The 21,151-nt window shown below is 41.6% G+C and overlaps 1 long non-coding RNA gene across 1 annotated transcript in view; it reads left to right on the top strand.

Annotated features, from left to right (window-relative positions):
* LOC121096830 overlaps positions 1–21,151 on the top strand; it is a 94,859-nt gene that overhangs the window by 57,858 nt on the left and 15,850 nt on the right. Inside the window, exons 9-11 of the long non-coding RNA XR_005830697.1 lie at positions 2,491–2,582; positions 6,221–6,382; positions 19,112–19,486. This is a non-coding gene — a long non-coding RNA (uncharacterized LOC121096830). The remainder of the gene's footprint in view (positions 1–2,490; positions 2,583–6,220; positions 6,383–19,111; positions 19,487–21,151) is intronic.

Below are 21,151 nucleotides of genomic sequence, written 5' to 3'. Positions count from 1 at the left end.
TGGGGAATATTACTTTCTGGCCCTGCACACTCTCCTGGGTAGAAAGGTCCTGAAACACAATTTATTGTAAAACACACAGTGGTTACAGAGCTAGCACAGTCAATGATATTCCTTTTATTACCACTCAGATGAGAACACAAAATGACATTGGAAAGCAGTGAACTCACCAGAAGGGCAGAGAAAGCCATTAAATTCAACACGCATCATATTTCATAATCAGAATCCTGCAGTCAGAGCTGACACCACTGAATGAGTTTGTTGCTGTCATGATAATATAAAACCCGCTGCATCTGCTTCCCTTGGCACTTTTCTTTGTAGACCCTTGCAGTGTATGGGCTATTAATCATCAGTAGCCAGGGACACTGCAGACCAATGCACTTTGTATTGCATAAATTGAAAATGCATCACTATTAGAGAGAAAACTGCCTTCTGTACATCTCTATTTAGATAAGCAGTTTCCTAAAGGGCTGCCATGCTATTATGGCTAACCACTTAATTGGAGTTCTTTCCACAGCCTAGTAATTGGGGTTGGGGGTGGGGGTGGGGTAATGCAATCTCTTTTGTAGTGTGGATGAAAACAAGGCAGGGAGAGCGTTCCTTTTCTTACCTGGGAAGCCTGACAAGGCTCAAGCTGGAGGTGAGAAAATGCAGGCAAATATACTGTACCATTTAACCTCACTAAATTAACTTCATAAGCGAGAAGGCTGAGACTGCCTGTGAGTGGGAGAGGGATGTTGTGCAACCTGTGCATTAATGAATTTTCAGTAGCTGACAGGAGCAACAGCTTGCCAGAGGAGTGGTGTTGACTTTCCTTCCGTTAGCTCTGCTCACAGAAGAGGGTGAGCTAAGTTTTAGAAAGAAAAAAAAAAGTTTTAGCAGCAACCTGAGGAAAGGCAATTGCAAATCCAGCACTCAATATTGCACCTTTTAAAGATAACCCGTTTTATTCTGCCATCATTTGTCCAGATTTTATATGTAAAGAGGAAAGATCACTAACTAATGAAAATGGGTGATTTGAAGTAATTTGACGATGAAAGTATATCTTTCAAACTGCATGTGTTTAACTGTAAATTGCCTCATGGTTTCAGTATTTTCTCTTGAAAGGCTCTGGTCAGTGCGTGGAACTTCATTGATCTTTGCTCACAGCTGCCCACACTTCATTCTCACCACACCTGCCATACTCTGTGGGTCTTTCTCCCTACTCTGTGCAGCCAGTGATGTGTCGGAAGGATGTGAGTGAGCTGAAATGATGTAAACTTGTGTTGAATCCCATGTCTTCTGATACTTGCCGGCTCAAACACAGGTGTATCGGCTAAAGTGCTCAGGCCAGACCCACAGCAGAACTGCATTTAAACTGGGACCAATACACACAGCCTGTTCAGAACTGTGATCCCCAGCCCTTCCCTCTCCCAGCTGATGCCCAGCTTAGGTGTGCTTACATTTCAGCTAGATTTCTTCACTTGATTTCTTTGGACAAAGTTCTCTAGAAAGTTTCAAGTCTGACCACAACCAAAAATATTCCTGTCTCGATTGATCCAAACAGCTCAGAGGATCTCTTGTCACTCAGGCACTACGTCAGAGTAACTGGAAGTGCAGAGGTGTTTCCTGAGCGTGTCTGTCAGAGAGGTTATCTAGGCAGAGCTGGGGGATGCGGACAGCCTTGGTTATTAGATAAAATTAGATAAAGTTATTAGATAAAAAGATGGCACTGCGTTGACTGAAGGGTGGAGAAAGGCGGGTTGGGCTCTAGCCCACAATCGCAGGCTTCTGCCTGCCTGCACGTTAGCGTATGCCACAGGAGTGCTGCCCCGCACCTGAACTGGGCAGGGCTCGCTGGTTTAGCCCATTGGCACTGACCTGCTTCTCAGGGAGGCACCAACTCCCGGACCTGGACAGAGTGACAGAGGAGAGGCCCCATCATGCAGAAAAGGCACAGTAAAGTCATTTGCACACAGCAAGTGTCATCCTCTTTGAAGTCCTACCAGTTTGTGACTTTGGACTCTAGGACATAATCCTGTTACGGGTTAAGCTGATTGAAATCGAGGTGGATGTTGTCCTGCCCTGCCCTGCTCCTGCGTGCTTTGGCGCTGCTCTGTGTGGCTGAAGTTAAAACGTTTTTTGCTGTATTCACTTTCAGCTGAATTAGCTCTCGGAACTGGTGCAGGGGGTATTTGTGTCTGTGATAGTGGTGCCCAAAGGGGAACCAGGAGTAAGGGCTGCACTTCATTCCAGTAAGGAGAATTAATTTGAAAACTCTGATCACTGGTAGCAGGTAACAGGGACAGAGAGTCTCACTTACTACAGTAGTTATGAAGGAGAACAGCGTCTTTACAAGGGACAAGTTTATTCCTGTGGAGAGAACGTTAAGGATAGAACTTTGAAGAAATCTGAAACTAGATATGCTTGGTTGAAAAAAATACAACCACTCAGAAGCTGGCTAGTTGCCTTCGTCTTGCAGTTTAATGACAATTTCATTTCATTTCGTTCTAGGTAAAGTAGTGGTGAGTTATAACCAGCACTAATTGTTGGCTGTGTGGTAAAGCAGTCAATTGATCTACGATGAAGAACGTCTTTAACTGGAGGTAACAAGGAATATGTTCTATTTTAAGGTGTGGTCTTTATTTTAATTGTGTGGTCTTCTGTGATGTGTTCAGGGAAAAACTGTATTCACCTGAGTTCAGGACTAGGGCAGGGCTCGTAAGCAGTTAGGTTCAGGATTGATGCCTGTGTCTGATACCTGAACATTAATGCTACCTATTAAAAAATTTAGAACTGGACATCGGGAGGTTGTGTATGCTCTTTACCGTCTATCATGGAGGACTCTGGTGCCTTGAGAGCTAACAGATCTGATTTTAAAAAGTAAGTAGTTACAATAACAACATTCAGGTTATGAAAAAGCCCTTTTGAAAAATAAGCAACACTGCTCAGAGTGTTGTTGCTGCTTAGATTTGGTTTCTACAGAATTTCCTATTAAAAAATACTGAAAGTTTTTCTTTTAAAAAAACAAACAAACAAAATCCCCAAATCCACACACTCATATTTAAAGCTACTTATGCTTAAATTTTAGCTTTGAATACAGGTCGTTTTGTAAAAAATAACAACATCAAGGTATGGAAATACTTTGTTGAAAGAAATAAATTATGTAGAGTTCTCCTAAATAATTTAACAGATAGAGTAAACAAAAATTATGACTTCTTACAGCACACACTCAACTAGCTGGCATTTTGTTCCTGTGGTAACAGATACAGGTTCTGGGGTTTGAGGCTTTAATTTTAATCACACAGTGTCCTGTCCTTGGTTGGAGCAGTGTTTCAGATGCAGCGTAATGTCCCCAAAGCCCTGTCAAATGTACCAGCATCCTTCCAAGTTTCTTCTGTAAATTAAAGTAGCTGTATGCTAACATCCTAGTCTTTACTTTAAAAGTACTAGTATCACAAAATGCAATAATTTAGTATCAGCCAGTGAGCATGGCTTTAAAAACAAGATCTCATTATATTTGTTAGTTAATATTATCGATGTGGTGAGGGGTTAAAATAGACAACCTATTCAAATAGTCAGTTCAGCTGGCCAGAAAAAATGAAACAAACCCATCACAGATTCATTGTCTGGATCCTCATTTCTTTAGATGAATTCTGTTAGTCTGTACTGTCTTTTATTAATGCTTTGATTTCACTTGGGATGTCCCAGCCCCTGGTTCAGTCTGGTGATAGGCTTCTGTCAGTATTATTTTACTCTTAAAATGCCTTTGACGTATTGCCCTTGCGATACATAAAGCTATATTTAATATCAATTTAAGCTCCTCCTTCAGTTGTAAGAGCTGAAAGAAATGCTTCCAAAGCACAGGAAATTTTCATTCGTAATGTATATAATTACGTTTCTCTTTCGGTATTGGTAATGGGAAATTTGGAATCACACTTTGTGTAAGACCTTGCAACAAGTAGAGTAAGTTGCAGCAACAAAGTCAGGTTTTACATTTGTTTGGTCCTTGGGGGAATGCTGGAATTAAGCCTAGAAGAAAAGGAGGCCTCACTGCTTTAGCATGCCATGCCTCATGCGTTAGCCAGTTTATATGATGTATGTGTTTCCTTCCTCACACACATCCTCTATAAAAGAAAATCTAATCAGAATTTAAAGTTATGCTGTATTCATTGCTTTGATTCTGGTGCATTGTTTCAGTTTCTTATAATATGTGAAACAAAAGCCAAGCCAAGCAAATTATAACAAAATATTTCAATTAAAGCTGTATTTGACCCATAATGCACTGCTGTATGTTTCATACCTTGTTTTTCATACTGTTAGCAATGTTTCAAATTGAGAATATGATCACAGTAACTACTACCTACCAAGAGCTGACACTGTTAGGAGAGAACAGGGAGGAACTTTTGGTTTTATAGTCTGGAAACACAGAAAATGAGCTGAGGAGTCAAACAGTGGGTCAGTGCCGAAGTCAGGAACAGAAATCTGCCAGCCTCGCTCATTCCAAATGCCAAAAAAATCTGACTTGTCGCAAATGAGTGGTTTAGGTTAAGTCACTTAAAGGATCACCATCAAAGATATGAGCGAAATAGTTTTCACATGAGTTTGTGGGAGTGTGGCTTCACTATGTTCAATGGCAGTGTTTGCTCTATTACTTACTACACGGGTAGAACACACAAAGAAACATCAAATTAAAAATCAAATGAAAAGTCAGATTAAGAATCGAGTTAAAATTAAGCCAAAAATTATTTACACAGGGATCAAAGACCTAAGGGCTAAGAGAGACCCTGCCGTCGAGTCATGAGGTTTAGAGAGGACCCCCTTGTTCTCTAAACTCTTTGATAAAGCTTAGATGTGGCTAGATCGAATCTTAGTCTCAGATTTGGACAACGGTTTACGTCTAAACATACAAAGAGTAGGATAAAAGAGTAAGGAGGGCCCTTCCATGGAGTCACGAGGTTCAGAATGGACTCCCTTGCTTTCTAAACTCTATGTAGAGTTCAGGTGTGGCTAGATCCAGCCTAGTCTCAGACTTGGACAATGATTTATATCTAAAAGAATATAAGGAGTAAAGGAAATTTGTTGAGTTGATGAGGTTCAGAGTGGACCTCCTTGTTTTCTAAACTCTTAATAGGGTTTTGGTGTCGCTAGATCCAGTCACAGTCTCAGGCTTTGACAATGGATTATATCTAAGGGTATATCGAGAGTGAGGGTTTATTGACAGTTTAAGGTTGATCACAAAATTGTAGCAGCACTTAGTCATCAATGAATTTAACATTTACCGAATGATTCAATACGATTTACTTTGATTATAACAGTGTTTTAATACTGATTTGAAATGATGACATGCTGTATTGGTTATGAGTTATCTACATCAATTTGCACAGACACACATGCATACAAACCAAAAGAGACAGATGTATAGAATTATATATGCACAAATGTGGTACAGAGGGATATGTGTTAAAAAGTTCCCCTCACGCTCAGTGAAATACACATGTCGAATGCCTTTGCGTTTCTCAGTGGGCGAAGGGTCGGACCCCGAGGAGCAGGGCTATTAGCCCAGGTTCCATCGTCAGCTTTCAGTGATGGTTCCCCTGTCCTGCTCAGGGAGGGATGCTGGTGCAGCCAGGAGAGCTCCAAGGGTCTGACTTGGATCGCTGTTTATATTGTTGGAGATGACTGGCTTTAGTCATCCATAAAATTCCATCCTGGCCATTACCGGAGTTGGTCATTTTTCAATGCCAGTGGTACCGTTCCACTCAAGCTATGGTTCGGGTCAGGAATGTCCGAGGGCTGTCAGGGGATGACTGATTATTGTTTTTATTACCACCTTTGCTAGGGCAACAGGAATTCCTGGTGTGGGCAGTGCTGCTCCTCACCGCGGTCCTGCAAGAGTTGTTGGTATGATCAAGGGGTGCTTAACCGTGCAACTCATTGCTCAAACACTAAGGCCTCATAGGGATTCCTGAGGTTGTAGGGCAGCCCAGGGAAGGGGGTGAGATGCACCACCACACTCGTATCCAGCCACAGTGAGCGGTGTTTGTCCAGGACGACAACCTCATGCAGCATCCCTCAAGAACCACGTCAGAGAAAAGCACCCGCTCCTAGACGTGCTGCAGGGAAGGGAGGGAGTGGGCAGCACAGCAAGTGGTTTTCTTAAGATCACTCGTCAAACTGTCTTTTCCTTGCTTTTCCATCTTTATATCATATTAATTTGTCTTTTTCTTTCTTGGTTGTGCAGAATAACAGTAAATGGGTCCATCTACTTTTGGAGAGCAGGAATGGAAGAGCCTTGGCCTTATCCCTGGGTGAGAGGCAGCACAGAGAGCAGGCAGCCAGCACAGTCACGCTAGATGTCTGCGTCAGCCGTCAGCTGTGGCTGCTCTCTGGGCCTAAAAGGAAGGTAAGAACCGTGCCCTCGGGGTACAGCTGGTTTACATTGTGCTGAGAACAGTACGGTTTGTATAACGCCATTTACCTGCCGGAGGCTGTGGGACACATAGTGTAGTTCTGTACATGGTGAAACTGCACATGGGTTCTACTTCACTCTCTGTGTTGCAGTAAATTGAAGAAGAATGAATTCGGAGTGGCACTGCCCTCTTCACGAGGCGGGGGTTTAGCCTGAGCCTCATCTGCTCAGCAGGGAGCGAGAGCAGCAGGAGTAAAGTGTGTCATTAGTGCTCTGTGTGACGCTGCTACTAGCCTGGTATTTTACGCACTGGAGGGATGTCAGTGTGGATTACACAGCAAAATCATCACCACTGCTCTGCCTGGTAATAGTATGTTTTTAGGCTTATGTTCTGGGAATCCTTCAAGTGCCACTGGGCCTCCTGATTTAGTGCAGTTCCCAGCTTAAAGGGACACACAGCGATTTCCTTGCGGACTGTGCATCCTACTGCTTTCGTGAAGGCAGATGGGAATGACAGCTCGCTGGATTTGGCAGTAGCCTCGTATGGGGAAAAGGCAGCTTTAAAATCACCTAGTTATTTTTGTGAAACAACGTGTTCCAGATTGATTACTTACTTCTGGAAGCTGTTGCAGCTGAAAGTGTAGCTGTTTAAAGACTTACAGGTGCAGCAAGTCAGGGTCATTCCACGTAAATCATTGCCTTCTGTTGACAGGGAATTTAACAGTTTGGGTTAGTTGTTAGGAGAGCATGCACAATTGGGTACGTTGAAATCTTAACGGTGCTTTTCCTTACTATTTGATGCAGCTAGTGAAAAAACCCCAAACAATAAAAATCTCTCACCACAAGTTTTAATTATTTATGAAGTCAGCAGAAACGTCTCAAGACTTAACATTCTGAAAAAAGCTTCAGCTGATCAAAACCAGATTCCTCCCTCACTGTATGCACAAATGATTGATTTGCATTCATTTAATATTTTCAACTAGCCATATTTGGAAAAATCATTAGCACAAGCTTACTTGCTGATAGAGGAGCTCAGCAGAGCAGGAGGTGGCCAGGAAATCAGAGGAAACACTGCAGGGATATGAAATGAAAGAGATGGCACAGCAAGTTCAGGAAGATGCCTCCAGTGGGAGAACAGAAGGCAAAGTCTGCTTCATTTCCCGGCTTGGCTGTAGGGCGGTTTTCCATACTGCAGACAGACCAGTTCGCTTCCATTTGGCTTTCTAGAGTGAGCCCCAGTAGTCCTGCAGGAAAACATAAACCGGGGTTTAAGGTTAGTTGGTTATGAACTCTGTGCAGATGATGAGGATATATCCAACACTGAGCTGGCTCTTCCACCCGGGAGGGTTCCTTGATAGGACACGGGGTAGTTGTTCACTGTTCAGCTGTGTCATGAGTGTGCGCTCTTTATCGTGCTGTAAACACACCGTGCTGGTAGTCACCGTTATTTTGAACCAAAACCAGAAAGAACAGGGAAGTTCCGTGGCTGTCAGGGCCTTAGAGAGCACAAAGGCCAGACGCTGTGCAGTGCGGATGGGGACAGCCGTGTCTAACTGGTGCTGCTCCTGGGCGTTTCAGATGAGAGGCGTGGGTTTTCGCCCTGATGCAGCTGGTAAGGACAGTACACACAACCTTTTAGCTAATTTAGGTTTCCAAGCACACTTCCTCTTCCTTAGAGTTCCATTTGCATGTTTTCCTACTAAACAGGAGTGCTTTGAAAGAGGAAATGCGATACAAGTCAGACCAGTTTTCTGGTTTTATAATCTGCAGCACTGAATTTTTTTTTGTTTATTGAAGTCATTGTCTGGATTACTGCTTCATGCCATCATTTGTCGCAGCCAGCTCTGTACAGAAACACAACTAGCTCTCTTCAGCATTAAGGAAAACTATTTAAAAACTAAATTTAATGAAAGAAAAGTGTCCTTCAACTGAAGATGGAAATATCTGGCAAATTACTCCACTGAAAGTTTTCCATGTCAGCTTCAGTAAGTTCTCATTAATCAAGCAATTTACAGAAGGTAAGAGATTTTTTGTAAGATTTACAGTGTCAGCACTGCCTACAGCTTTTGCATAAAATAAAAGACCCCACCATCACTGATGAGGTCTGTAGTCATTAAAGCTGGATGAAAATCAAGATTTACCAAAGTTTGGTACCTCTCTGTTTGAAATCAACAACTTTTGAAAGGTTTCCATGAAAGCAGAAAGATATTCTCTAGACACATTTTGAAAACTTCAAATTTGAAATCCTCTGTCACAAGGCAGGAAATTGTGTTCATGTCAATGGAATGTTAAAATTAGTGATTAAAAACGCTCCCAAAGTACAAGAGTGTTTCTTTTGTGGATTTAATTATCAGGTCATCTCACTGCAGAATGTAAACTTGCACTTTTTAGTGTAATTCAAACGCAGGAATTTATTTTAAAAATATGTATGTGTGGTGCCTGTTGCCAGAAATGAGCAATTCAGAGAGGAGGTTGAGGAAGGGTTGTACGTAACACCACCCTTTGCTGGTGTTAGCAGTTCTAGGTTATATTTCTTTGAGGTTTTTGAGATGAGTCTTGAGCCCTGGAGATCTCATGCAATTATTTCAGGTTCAGCAGTGCAGAAGTATAGATTACCATTTAGACTCACCCATAAGGTATAAGTAAAGCATTGGCCATTGTTTAATACTTGATTTGTATTTTTTCCCCATGCAGTTGTTGAATGCTTTCTTTGGCAAAACTGAAAAACAGCCCCTTAAGAAATAGCTACCCTGAGTGCTGCAAGTTTGGTTTTGAAACAAGACAGTGAAACAGATTCTGTTGCCTCTCTCACTGTAGAAGTATGAAAACAGAAATATTATTTTCTATTATATAATATTATATAATACCTATTATATTGACCTTAGCATTTGTATTTTGCATTTGTATGGTGCCAAAGCCTGATCACACTGAAGTTTAAAGGTTGAATAGTTATTTATAAAAATAAAGAGAGCAGTTAAGGTGGTAAGGCAGAAGTCAGGGTCCTGAAGTTGTGTGATTTAAGGGCTGGGGAGGCACAGAAACAAACCACGAGTGCTCCTTATTAGATAATAACAATAGCAAGCACATGTACCTGAAGTTGTATGATTTTTTCCATTATAATAACTAACTTACTGTCTATTTCAATAAGTAGTAATCTGAAAGCAAATCCAATCCAATAATTGTTTTTCTCCAAACTAATAAACAGATTACTACTGCGGTAGTGGTAGTACTACTAATACATGTCTTAGGTGAAAAGCATTAAAGCAGCTGAAGGTACTTTATACAAACACCAGACTTTGTTTTTTCTGTTCCACAATTTTTGTTTCCATCATGGAAGACATTAGGAAAAGAACATTTAATACTGAAACTATAGTGACTCCTTTGAACTGGTATGAGATAGGCAGCGCGAATGAAGTACCATATTATTTGAAATTCAGGTTGTGGCCGAGTACAATTCCTTTTTCTAGCAATATCATTTGTCCTCAGGCCCCTAAGACAATAGTGTTGAGTTTGATTTGTGAATTTTAACAACCTGTGGTTTTGCAAATAAAACTGCAACTCAGTATACTAGTTTAGGTTAGATTTATAATGTAGAAGAAATTGCCACTTTCCATGGATTTCTGTTGCAGAAGTTCCAAACACGGCTCTCCTGAAACACTAAATGCACCCCTTCTTTCTGAAGCATAATGTGTGTTTGCAAAGCAAAACTGGAATTATAACAGCAGTTTTTACTGCTCCAGCTTGTAGTATCACTGCAGAGAATAACAAAAGTCTCATGTTAAACAGGCAGAGAGGGAAGAAAAGGTCAGGATTTCCCACAAAACAAGGGTATAAAGTAACACCCACAATGCAGAACAAAGAGTGTTGTTGGGCATAATCATAGATCAGTGTTTTCTATTAACTGTTTGTAGTAATTCCAGGTAACATAACTATGCTCATTCGAGAAAAATTCCAACATTTGAGCAACAGAGTATTTTGTATTCTGCTTTTTACAGTGTTTTGTCTGGGGCTTTGTCAGCTATTTCTCTGCAGGGTTTGTCTTGAGCTCTTCAAAGTTACATGGCTCTTAAAGTCATAGTAAAACAAAGACTCCATATCACAGTTTAATATTTCAATTAAACTACAGAGCAATAATTTGCATTAATTGTAGCCTAATAGTTGCAAATGACAACATTTTGTTTTGTTGTACTTAAAGATTTTATTAGTAACAGACGCTTTTAGTTAGTGTTTGTTGCCCCAAGAGCTTTAGAAGAACTGATTTTCTGTCAGAAAAGATTGGAATCAATTGCATTCCTCCCTTCCAGATAGTGCTAAAACATTTATTTAAAGGTTTATATGCTCACCCTGCCTTATCTGTATTCCAAGTCACTTGTCCAATGAAATAAAATTCATTCATGCCTTCCTTCACTGTGTTATTGACAAAGTGTAAGCTTTATGTGACTAGAAGCCAGAATTCTGTCTTTTGGGAATACCTCTCTCTAAACTTGTCTGAAAGAATTATTTTATTGGATTTTTCATGCCAATTCAAGTATGTTTGAATGGTAAATCCTAGAAGCTGGGCTGTCTGTGACCATATCAGCCTTTTGAATTAGCAGCATACGCAGCATGATAGAAATATTAGATTGAAAGGAAGGAGTATGTATGTTACATGTTTTTTTTTTATTAAGATTTTTTTTTTTTTTTGCACATAATAAACTGCATGTCACTTGGTTCTACAAATCAAAAACTAGGTCAGGTCAGTTTTCTAAATGCCTGGCATTATGCTGATAGAAAGTTTGCCATCACTATATGTCTCTTTAGCCCATTCTCTATGAAAGAGCAGTGTCTGGAGAGCAAGTGCTAAAAACTATTTATGCCATGTTTCATTTGGGGGAAGTTAGAGCCTCACCAGCTGCTTTTCTTATCCATGCAGCCAGTGCTGCATGAGTGACGTTCAGCTCTCTGTCAGCGGCATAATACAAAAACGATGCTATGATCTAGGTGGTTTGTCTTATACAAAAGATAGAGTAGGTCATCACTGAATTAAATACTTAACGAAACAAAGCAACCTGGCCTTGTAGCCACAATAGTGGTTGAAGAGTCCAGAAGTGAGATATGTACATGACCTAACTGTCATTTCTCTTCACTTCTGCGTTGGGATAACTCTTGTAAAGCCAAGGAGAGGTAGAGGTAAAAGTAGAATTTAACAGCGCTGTGCTGATTTGAGACTAGAGTGTGGGAGGAGGAAGCAATAAGGTTACCTTTTCCTCTTGTCAGTCAGCAAATTCACAGAGCTGACCCTGGAGGGAACAACGTACGTACAGGCACCGGGGTATTACAGCACATAATTCCGCTGCCTCAACCACAAACTAATTAAAAACCCTCTGATTCTTCCAAACCCCTTCCTCTCTGTTTTCATTTCCTCTCCAAGCAGGACTTCAGTTTAAATTTGACATCCTTTGGGGGCTCTGCAATGAATGAGACTATTTGAGTTGTTCTAGAGCTTTCTTAAGCTTTCCTCAGAGAAACTATCCAAGTATTTGGCAACATGCATGAACTGAGAACTGAAAGCTGAATATATCTGCTTGTCTGAGTTCTCAAAACTGAGGGTAGAGAGGAGGCCTGGGGGGACTTGAAATCAGTTCGGTTTGCCGTACAGAAGTTGGGATAACTCTTAACGATGCTGTTGAGGTGAGCCAGCTTGGGGGAGCCAAGTTTTTGGGGGAGGTCCCCCTAGCAGCCCACACAAGCCTGAGGTTCCCCATGCAGCCCTTTGCAAAGGGACAGGACGCAGCGGTGCAGGTAGTGGGAGCGCCCAGGTGTGCCGGTGATGCAAAGAGGTTTGTTTTCTATATGCTTTAACTTCTGGTCAGCCCTGACGTGCTCAGGCATTTGGACTAGATTGCCATTGTGAGCCCTTTCCCACTGGAACTATGCTGTTCTATTCTAATTTCTTTCTGTACAGTAGTGCTGTTTTAGGAGTTTGTAGTATTTTCTAATATTGTCAAAAGAAAATTTGGCTTTGAGTAGGCTTAGATTTGGCAGATTTGGGCCTAAAGATAAATGCTTATTTCTGTAACTTTCTTATTGTGATAATGGTATTAGTTAACGTGCTAATTAGGCTGCAGTGTTTAACCTAAAGCTTTTGTGTGGCTGGTTGTGTCTGAACCATCTCCTAGCTGTCATGGCACACAACCACAAATAGGAAGTTCTTGCACCCAGTAGTAAAGCTTTCCGTTTCAGGGCAACAATCCTGCTTCGTTTGCCAAAGAAGATGAATAGCATTGCAGGCTTTGAAGATAGCCCTGAAAGCCACCCCAGCAGAAATACCTGTGGATTTTGTGCTAATTCACTGGTTTTCATTCTGAATTCATCAACAAAGTTGGGTTTGTGACCACCTTTACTTTTTTTGCTGTCAGACAAAATGACAATAGCTGGTTCACAAATTTGGGTAGGCCTATGCTGAGTAATGCTGTGCAACTCTGACTTTCCAGATTCTGGTTCTGTACATTCAAGGAACCTTTCCAAATAGTGTAGTAGTTAGAGATGAGACAATCTAAATCAAGTCTAAGTCTTTCTAACCTAATGACAGTTCTAAGGCATTCTGGGTTTAACAGCCACCAGCCACAGCACAGTATAAAGCCTTCTAGTTGTTTAACCTTACACCAAATGTAGGCCGCTGCTATACCATAGAAAGCAGACCTAAAGCAGCTGTTTGAGGACACTTCACGTTGTTTTCCTCCTTTCAGAAAAAGCCCCTACTTCCAGAAATGCCTTATTTAGTCATAGAAATTATCTGAGTGCTAGTGCAATCGATCTCAACTCTAACACTCAAGTTTCTTGTTAATTTTAAGCAGGCCTGTGGAGGATATGCACTCCCCTCCCTTGGCCAGGCTGTTTCTATAACACAGCCCCATGGGAATTTGCCACCTTGAAAAATAAGCTGTGGAACTGGGTCACCTCCAGCTCCTTTCACTGGGAATCTTTCCAGGTAAGCCTTCCAGACTTCATAAAGACAGATGTGAAATCCAGGCTCAGCAGGCCCAGCTGCGAACGACCCTCATGCTCAGCCACATGCAGACCCACCAACCCCCAGCTCCCCAAACAGGATTAGCACGTATCTGGGTATTTCTTTTGTTGGGTCCTATACCGGATAGTTCCCTGCTCCTCCTGGAGCTCACAGAGAGTTGTAGCCTAGATACTTAGTTAATAAATTGGCCTCTGTCTCAGTAAGCAATCTTTTTCCTTGGCTGTAAACTACCTGACGTGATCTTGGTCTATCACTGGGCATCCTTGGCCCAGCCCCAACACAAGTGATTAACATTAATAGCCGTAAAATACATTTCTCATGCCATGAGGGAGACGAAACGTTCCACACGATCCTTTCCCTTCGAACAGACAACTAAGAGCACACACTACTGCAAAAGCGCTCTGTGGCGTCAGTGTTAGTAATATTAAGAGGGCTCCCCCTCCTCCCTGCACACACACACACGCAAACCCTGTGTACAATATCCCACAAGGTTAAGTGTTGTGCTGCTCGGGGCACGGCGTTATATCCTGGTTGCCTAGAGGCAGTTGTTGGCTCACTGAACGTGATCTGTCTGCAGGAAATATAATCTCAATGGGAGAACGAGAGCTCCTAACGAAAGTCATGAACTCATTCACAATCCAGACATGCCCCAGGAGTTGGTTTTCAAGTGACCTAGTTTGCCCTCTGTTGTTATACGTTCGTCCCTGCGGCACTATTTCACAGGGAAGAAAAAAAAAAAAAAAGAAATTTAGATATGACTAATCGGAGACAAAATGTTGCTTTCAGCTCCCAGTTGGCAGCTTCCACCCTTGTGGTGGGTAGGTGGTTAAAGAAGTAGAAAGCAAATATTTGGATTCTGAAAACACTCTTACTGCACCTTTTTGGTGTGTTTATGTTTAAATAAACTACCAGCAGAATGGGTGATTAATTCTAGAGAACTGGATACACATGAATGTAGAAAGGTCATTTTGTGTTCAAGCCAACTTGCAAACGCAAAGCTGATACTGCACTGATTGGCAAAAGTGATTTTCCTTATTTATATGAAGAGAGTCAAACATCTTTATGCGGAGTGAGCTCTTGGTCGTGTCTTTTTTTAAGGGAGGAAAAAGAAAGATAAACTCTGTAGTGAACTCTCAAATGTTTTTATAATGAAAATTATTATGTGACCATTCTCATCCTCATTTTATCATGCCTAAGAATAAGCTGACAACAGAGGGAGGAAAAAAAATAATCTATGGAAGAGGTGGAAACATGTCCTGAATCCCAAGTTTGCTGTCTGTGCTCATGCAGGGGAGCACTGTTACAGTTGCTGACTCTGGTTTGTGGCGCCTTCCGACACAGAAGTCAGCCTGGGAAGCGCTCACAAGCTGTTCGTGGATGGCTGTCCTGGTCCTCCCCTGGGCTGAGGTCGCTCCCTCCTGCAGAAGGCGGTCTGACAGCCTCACGCTTTCCACTCTGGCCAGAAATAAGCTATTCCAAAGTCCAAAGAAAATCAGCATACGGAGGTTTTTTTCTCAACTCCTGAATGCTGAGCTGCACTCCCTGTGTGACTGTCAGCTCACAGGGTGAGCTCTTCTTAATCCTGAAATATTTAAACCCGTGTACAGAAAAAGGACGTTGTTGTGAAGTGTGTAAAATTGCAGAATGTCAAAACTGGGAACACTGAACACTCAGGTTGCTCTCGAGCCAGGCACAAAGTAGAGATACTGAAAACTTGGGATTCAGCTCTCAATTTTAAAAGCTCTCAATTAAAAAGTACTGATGCAGTAAATCATTTGGGCATTGGGCCATACCTAAGAAAGACCTTTTACCCACAATCATTGCTGAATCTAAAGAATGTAGATATTTCCACAAAAGTAGTGAGTAAGAGGCAGTTGCTCTTCTTAGGGTCTGAACAAACTTTGCCTTCTTAATCATGAAAAGGTGAAATTCAGCAGGAATCTATGTAGATAAAGGGAAATCTGCATCAAACAGGCGCCCAACAAGAGGATTTCTTCTAAGCCTTGGGGACTCAGAAATACTTTTTTTTTTTTTAGCCCTGCTTTATCCTATAGTTTAGAGCTGTGCACAGTAATAAGTAATGTGAGAAAATGAGTGCTCTGAAATTCCTGAATGTCAAGAGCCGTGATCAGAGATTCAGGGTGATTGCTTAGCCTTCAAACCAAATCCTTCACCCTTGTACCAGGCTAGAAGGACTCCCCCACATTCACCAGTATGAAGGGAAAGGGATCTCCCCACTACTGCGCTTAAGACTGCTGGGCTAGGTTTCTGTGGCCTTGTGCACCCTCTTCAAAAAAAAACAGGCTTGTTTCTTAGAGCAGGAGGCACTCACCAGTCCCAGCACTTTTAAGGTTACTTAATTTAGTTCCCAGTCTGGTTTTCAGATATACTTCTTACAGAAAATGCTTGCCGCTGTGAACAGTGACGTATATAGGAACCATCAAATATACCCTGCAACAGGTACAGCTAACACATACCCCTTGTCTTGTCTTGAATTAATTCATAATAAAAGACAACCTTTGACAAAATGCAAGGTTTCAGATGGTGTTGTTTGCTAATGAAAAACTACATAGACAGCTAACAGACACCAGGAAAGACCTAAACCCCAGTCAGACCTAAACCCAAGTCTTTCATTAGATGTAATTGCAATAGTACCAGCCAGTTGCTGTCTACCTAACCATTTGGCTTCAAATTCTGTTACATGAGAGAAACTCGTATTTTGACACCATCTTCACTTACACAAACATGCCAGACTCCCATGTGTAAAGTAGACCATGGAGCACAGTAAAACAGCCCTTCCCATTGAAGTGGTCTCAAACACGATAATGCTAAACACATTTGAAGAACTGAAAATGATAATAACCCCACCCCAAAGACATGATATTTGGCATCCCAGAAAGCCATCAGCTGCTCCTGCATTCCCACAAACAGATTCCCAAGGGATGAGATGGGTGCAAAAAAATCCTTCACAGGAAAAGCAAAAGCCTCACCAACTTTTTATTCATTTTTTTAAAACATCTCACAGACATACCTAACCTCTTAACAGGGGTAATCCTGTATGCTTCAACTGTTTTATAGTGTATTTTGTTGAGGTGAAATTTCTTTTAACCTACAATTAAATTGCTTTCATATTGAAGTTCTGTTAGTGTTAATTGTAGTTTTGTTTTGTGATGTTTTGCTTATGTTTTTTTTCAGCTAGGAGAAGAAGCACTTGGGAAGTCTGCTAAACTTGCGTACAATTTGCTTTTACAAGAGACTGCAAGCTGAGGTTTTCAAGTATTGACTTGTTAGCTCAGCTTCAGAGAGGACAGTTGGTGTGGCAAAAGACAGTGAGACCAAGCAAAAAGAAAATATTTCCCCAGGTTACCCGGAATTCCCTTGCCCTACTCCTTCCACAAACTCTATGAATTAAACTTTTTTTTAAAAAAATCCCAAACATTATTTCCTGATCTCAGTAGAGTAGATAACTACTCAGCAAAAGCCCCAGTTTTTAAGAACAAGTTATTCTGAAAAGAGACTGAGTTAAATCCTGAATAGCTTGTGATAGAATCTCACCAGTAGTGCCAGTGACCTAATATTAACTCGTTGCAATATACAGAATGTTAAGTATGTAGTGGAGTTGATCTACATCAGAAAATTTCTTCATTGAAGTTCCTTATTTACTCCTATTCCCAGTAAAAGCAAAAATAGAGTAAGTTTTCCAAATTGCTAACAAGGAAGGACTTCTGCAATGAGGAATAAGCAAGTCTCCCAGCCTTAATCTTCCATAACATTGCCACAAGAAGAGCTGTCCATAAACTAGATTGCCTGGGTTGTTTCTGCTGATTTTATGACAGACTCCTCTGGTGTCTGATTATAACAGAGATCTGAATTTGAGAGACCTGAATGCTCTTTGCTGTGAAAATGCTGAGCCAACCTTGTCTAGCAACCTTTGACATATAAAGAGGGCTGGTAATTGCTACTTTCATTTCTAAATGTTGTAAATGACATAGCAAATTATTACTTGATAGGATCTACTTTTAGATCTCACTGTAAAAGGCAGGCAGTTTCAGAGAATAGATCAATTTTCTTCTCCTGTGTTTGTGGTTACACCCTATCCCCACCCTAGATGTCTAATTATGTGAGATGAATGTGTGTAAACACGAGTCTTACCCTCCATAATCCAACTCATACCTTACTTGTTTATACAGAGGTTAATAAGCTCAGTCTATTTACCATACTACTTGAAGTAATGTTTCTAATGCTCTCTGCAACTTCATGTTTTTTTACCAGGAGTAAAAGGCATGGAATTAGGCAATGATCATCTCTGATGGGTCTGGGTTGAATAACAGAGACTTTTAACTGGCGAGTCCATGAGCAGAAATGCCAGTAAACAGATTTACAGAAGTACTTGATTTGTTTTCCAGGAGTATTAATTTTAATTTTTATCCTGTTTATCCTTCTGTGTAATAATTCCTCATTCCTGATTTGGAGAGGAGATTCATGCATTGTCATTCAGGATGCCACAAAATTCAATTAAGGGCTGGCTGCAGCATCCCTTCTTGATTTGTGAATGATTTACCTTCGTTGAGAAAACAGGATGACTTTTTCCATCACAAAGCATGGTTGCTGATTTTAACAGAGCAGACAGCCTGGAGCTATGCCAGCCATCACTAAACCAAAAAGAAACATTAATAAAATGACTGGAGGGGTGGTGTCCTTCTGCTGGGACTGTAACTATTCCTTGTGCATTTCAGGGACCGAGGATGTAAAATAGTGTAACATCCCAGGTTATGTAATTCCACATCCACAGTCTCCAGCCTCTGCAAGTCCCACTCGCTCCTCCAGCCAGATCCAGACGGCCTGACAGCTCGGCTGTCTTTCGGCCAAGTGTGACTACTCTGCTGTCAGCATTTTAGCCACTTTTACCTCTGAGGTATACGGGCATCTGTCAGCTTGATGGAGGCAGTCCCTCTATAGATACAGGATGAAATGTGGATTCTGGTCTTTTGATATCATCTTTCTTACTGGTTTTATATATATGCTTATATATACTGATACATTTTTCAAGATGACTGAAAGCTCCTGAGACAAGCTTTTATTATCTATTTAGAAAAATTAAGATATCTTTAAGCATGTTAGAAAATGCCCTGCTTCTCCCCCCTCCACCTCCCCCGGCCCCCCAAGTGTTTCATCGGAATTTTCAGGCTTGTACCAGCATAGTGCATAGTCATGTTTTTAATTCTTTACTTCACAACATGAGAGAGTGAGGCACGGATTAAATGTTCTATTTAAAAATGCTTTGACAGATTTTGTTGAAGCCAAGACAATTCTCTTGAAGTATTATCATGATTTACTTGAGTTAAATCAGCAAATAACTCATGTTGCCCCATAGGGCCACTCAGCTAAGTGTGTTTTATATACACAGAGCCCTATAGCTTCAGCAATTGGCACATTTCCTTCAAGTCAATGTCAAGATTACACAATAAGACAGAGATATTTAGAGAGATGCTGCTGGTGGTGTCTGAGCCCCTAGGCTTTGTTCAGGCAGTTCCAATCTGAATGGATCACTTCTATACCGAAAGGAAAAAAAAAAAAAATCTCTGGAGTGCAATCAGAGTGTTTTCTATTAATGGAAACATGAATGTTATTGCCGAGCTGTGTTGTGCTGGATGATTGTATGCAGCAGAAGGTAATTTAACTCACCAGAATTTTGTTTTGCTTCCCTCCCCCAGGTTAAAAGTCTGATCAGATGCCTGCTTGACACGCAAAATCATCAAGAGACTGCAGCAAACGCCTCTTGGAACACAAAGCAGTATCAGGCAGGCAGCAGCTAAAGGAAGCCCCCACCACCAGGGGAAGCAAACAGTGGGGCTGTGGTTCCCCACCGATTTCCTCAGCCCTTAGTTAGCGGGGGGAGGATTATTAAACCCTTCTGTGTTGCTCTGAAGTGCTACAAATAGAACGGTAAATCTAAATAATGAGGTGCATGTTGTTCCCTTCAGTATGTGCTGCAGATGACAAGCAGGGACCAAAAACCAAAAGGAAAACATAAGTACAGCTGGAGGGTATCATGCCCACCATGGAGCTGACTCCTGAAGTGTGTTGAGGTTTATACCTTGTACTTGTGTTGCACTCCTGCAGTTGTGGCTGCCTTGTGTTCCAAGTGAGGCTGTTTAGTCGTGCCAGAATACTCTTCGCACCGGTGACCCCCCGTTACATAGCTCAGCACCCTTGCTGACAAGTTCTAGAAAAGGGAGGTTGTCTCCTGAGACTGGAGCAGCAGTTTTCCAACTTTTACCCAGATTTCCCCCTCTTCTGTCTGCTGCTCCTCCCCTAAGGAAGGTGGCAAGTATGATTGCACCAGGACCACTTTGCCCATGATGGTCCCTGTGGGTTATCAAGCCCAGCCCACAAGGACCCTTGGCCACAAAGAGCCTGATGGAGGGTCTTCTGAAGGGGACTACTTCTCAAACCTGCCCCCAGATAAATCCTGCCTGCTCTGGTTTGAGATTTCCCGTGTTACGACAGGGCTTGGTTCAAAAGTTCTGAGACCTGCCGGTGATCACGAGCGAGGCAATACATCCGAGAGCTGCCAGCATTCGACTGCCAGCCAAGGGAGAGTGGACAGGGATCACGCCGAGGCAGACGTTACTTGTCATGTATTGGCCTACACCTGAGGCAAACTATTGCTCTGCTCAGCCACTGCAAACACTTAAACACCTAAAGTTGAGTTTCTGGAAGTAGGAACCTCGGAAAGAGGGTCAGTGCTTACAGAAAGATGCTGAGAGATGGCATCTAGCTTTAGTCCCTAAGACTTATCAGAGTCGTATGTGAGGCCATTGATGCCTCACTCGAATTTCTACTTAACTGGCATGTGGTGAATACACTGGATAAGCTCAACTACCCAGGTCTGAAAGTAGAATTTTTAAGAGCAGGTGTAACTGTTGGTAAGCAAGAGAGAGGTCTGGGTCATTTGCCAGCTTTGTTACTTCAGTGGATTTGAATTAAAGGATAGGTTCCTTTTTTTCCTCAGCGTAGTAAGTATTGAGCTAGAAATTCATGGCTACTTTCAGAAGAGATCCAAGTCCTTCATATTCCATGTTGGAATAGATTAACAAATGTGTTTTCACCTGTGAGAAGTTAAAGGCTTAGTGAGGGTCTTCAGCAGCACAGACACACATGCATGCTTCTCCCTCTCTTGATCAGGATCCTCAGCTGGGAATTCAAAGGCCACTTGTCAAGCTCTTCCTCTCAAGTGTGTGTCTAAAGCACCATTCCGTGAGTTTTTGAAGTGGATTAATCTCGTTGAAACTGATAAAACTTTTCTAATAGAAAGTCGATTTCTGATTTAGACTCGACTCCTGTCTGCGTTATCAAAAACATTTCTGACCATTCCTCCACACTCCTGAAATCTTTCAGTGACATTCAGTGAATCTCGGTTACTGGCAATCGGTGATCCTGTTAACAGTAGTTTCCAGAGTCCCAACCAAAGCTAACATGATGACAGGACATGATCTCAGCATGCCGAATCATTTTTGAAGGGGGACCTGATGATTTCAAAAGAGGCTTTAGCTGCCTGCTGTTTCCCTGGGGTAATTCCTATGTGTGACCTGGCATACCTGGGCTGAGTACATCTGCTTTGGCTAATGCTTCCTAAAATGACAGATTTCAGAATAATTCTGTGTTATATATTTGGATAACTATTTCACAAGCTGTTTGTCTTTGAAAAATTATAATGAAAAGCAAATTATTAAAAAAAAATGAGAAAAAAG

The sequence above is a fragment of the Falco naumanni genome, chromosome 1 (assembly GCF_017639655.2).
Source record: "Falco naumanni isolate bFalNau1 chromosome 1, bFalNau1.pat, whole genome shotgun sequence".
NCBI lineage: Eukaryota > Metazoa > Chordata > Aves > Falconiformes > Falconidae > Falco > Falco naumanni.
Note: the sequence above shows the minus strand (reverse complement) of the source record. Positions and strands in the feature narration are given on the sequence as shown.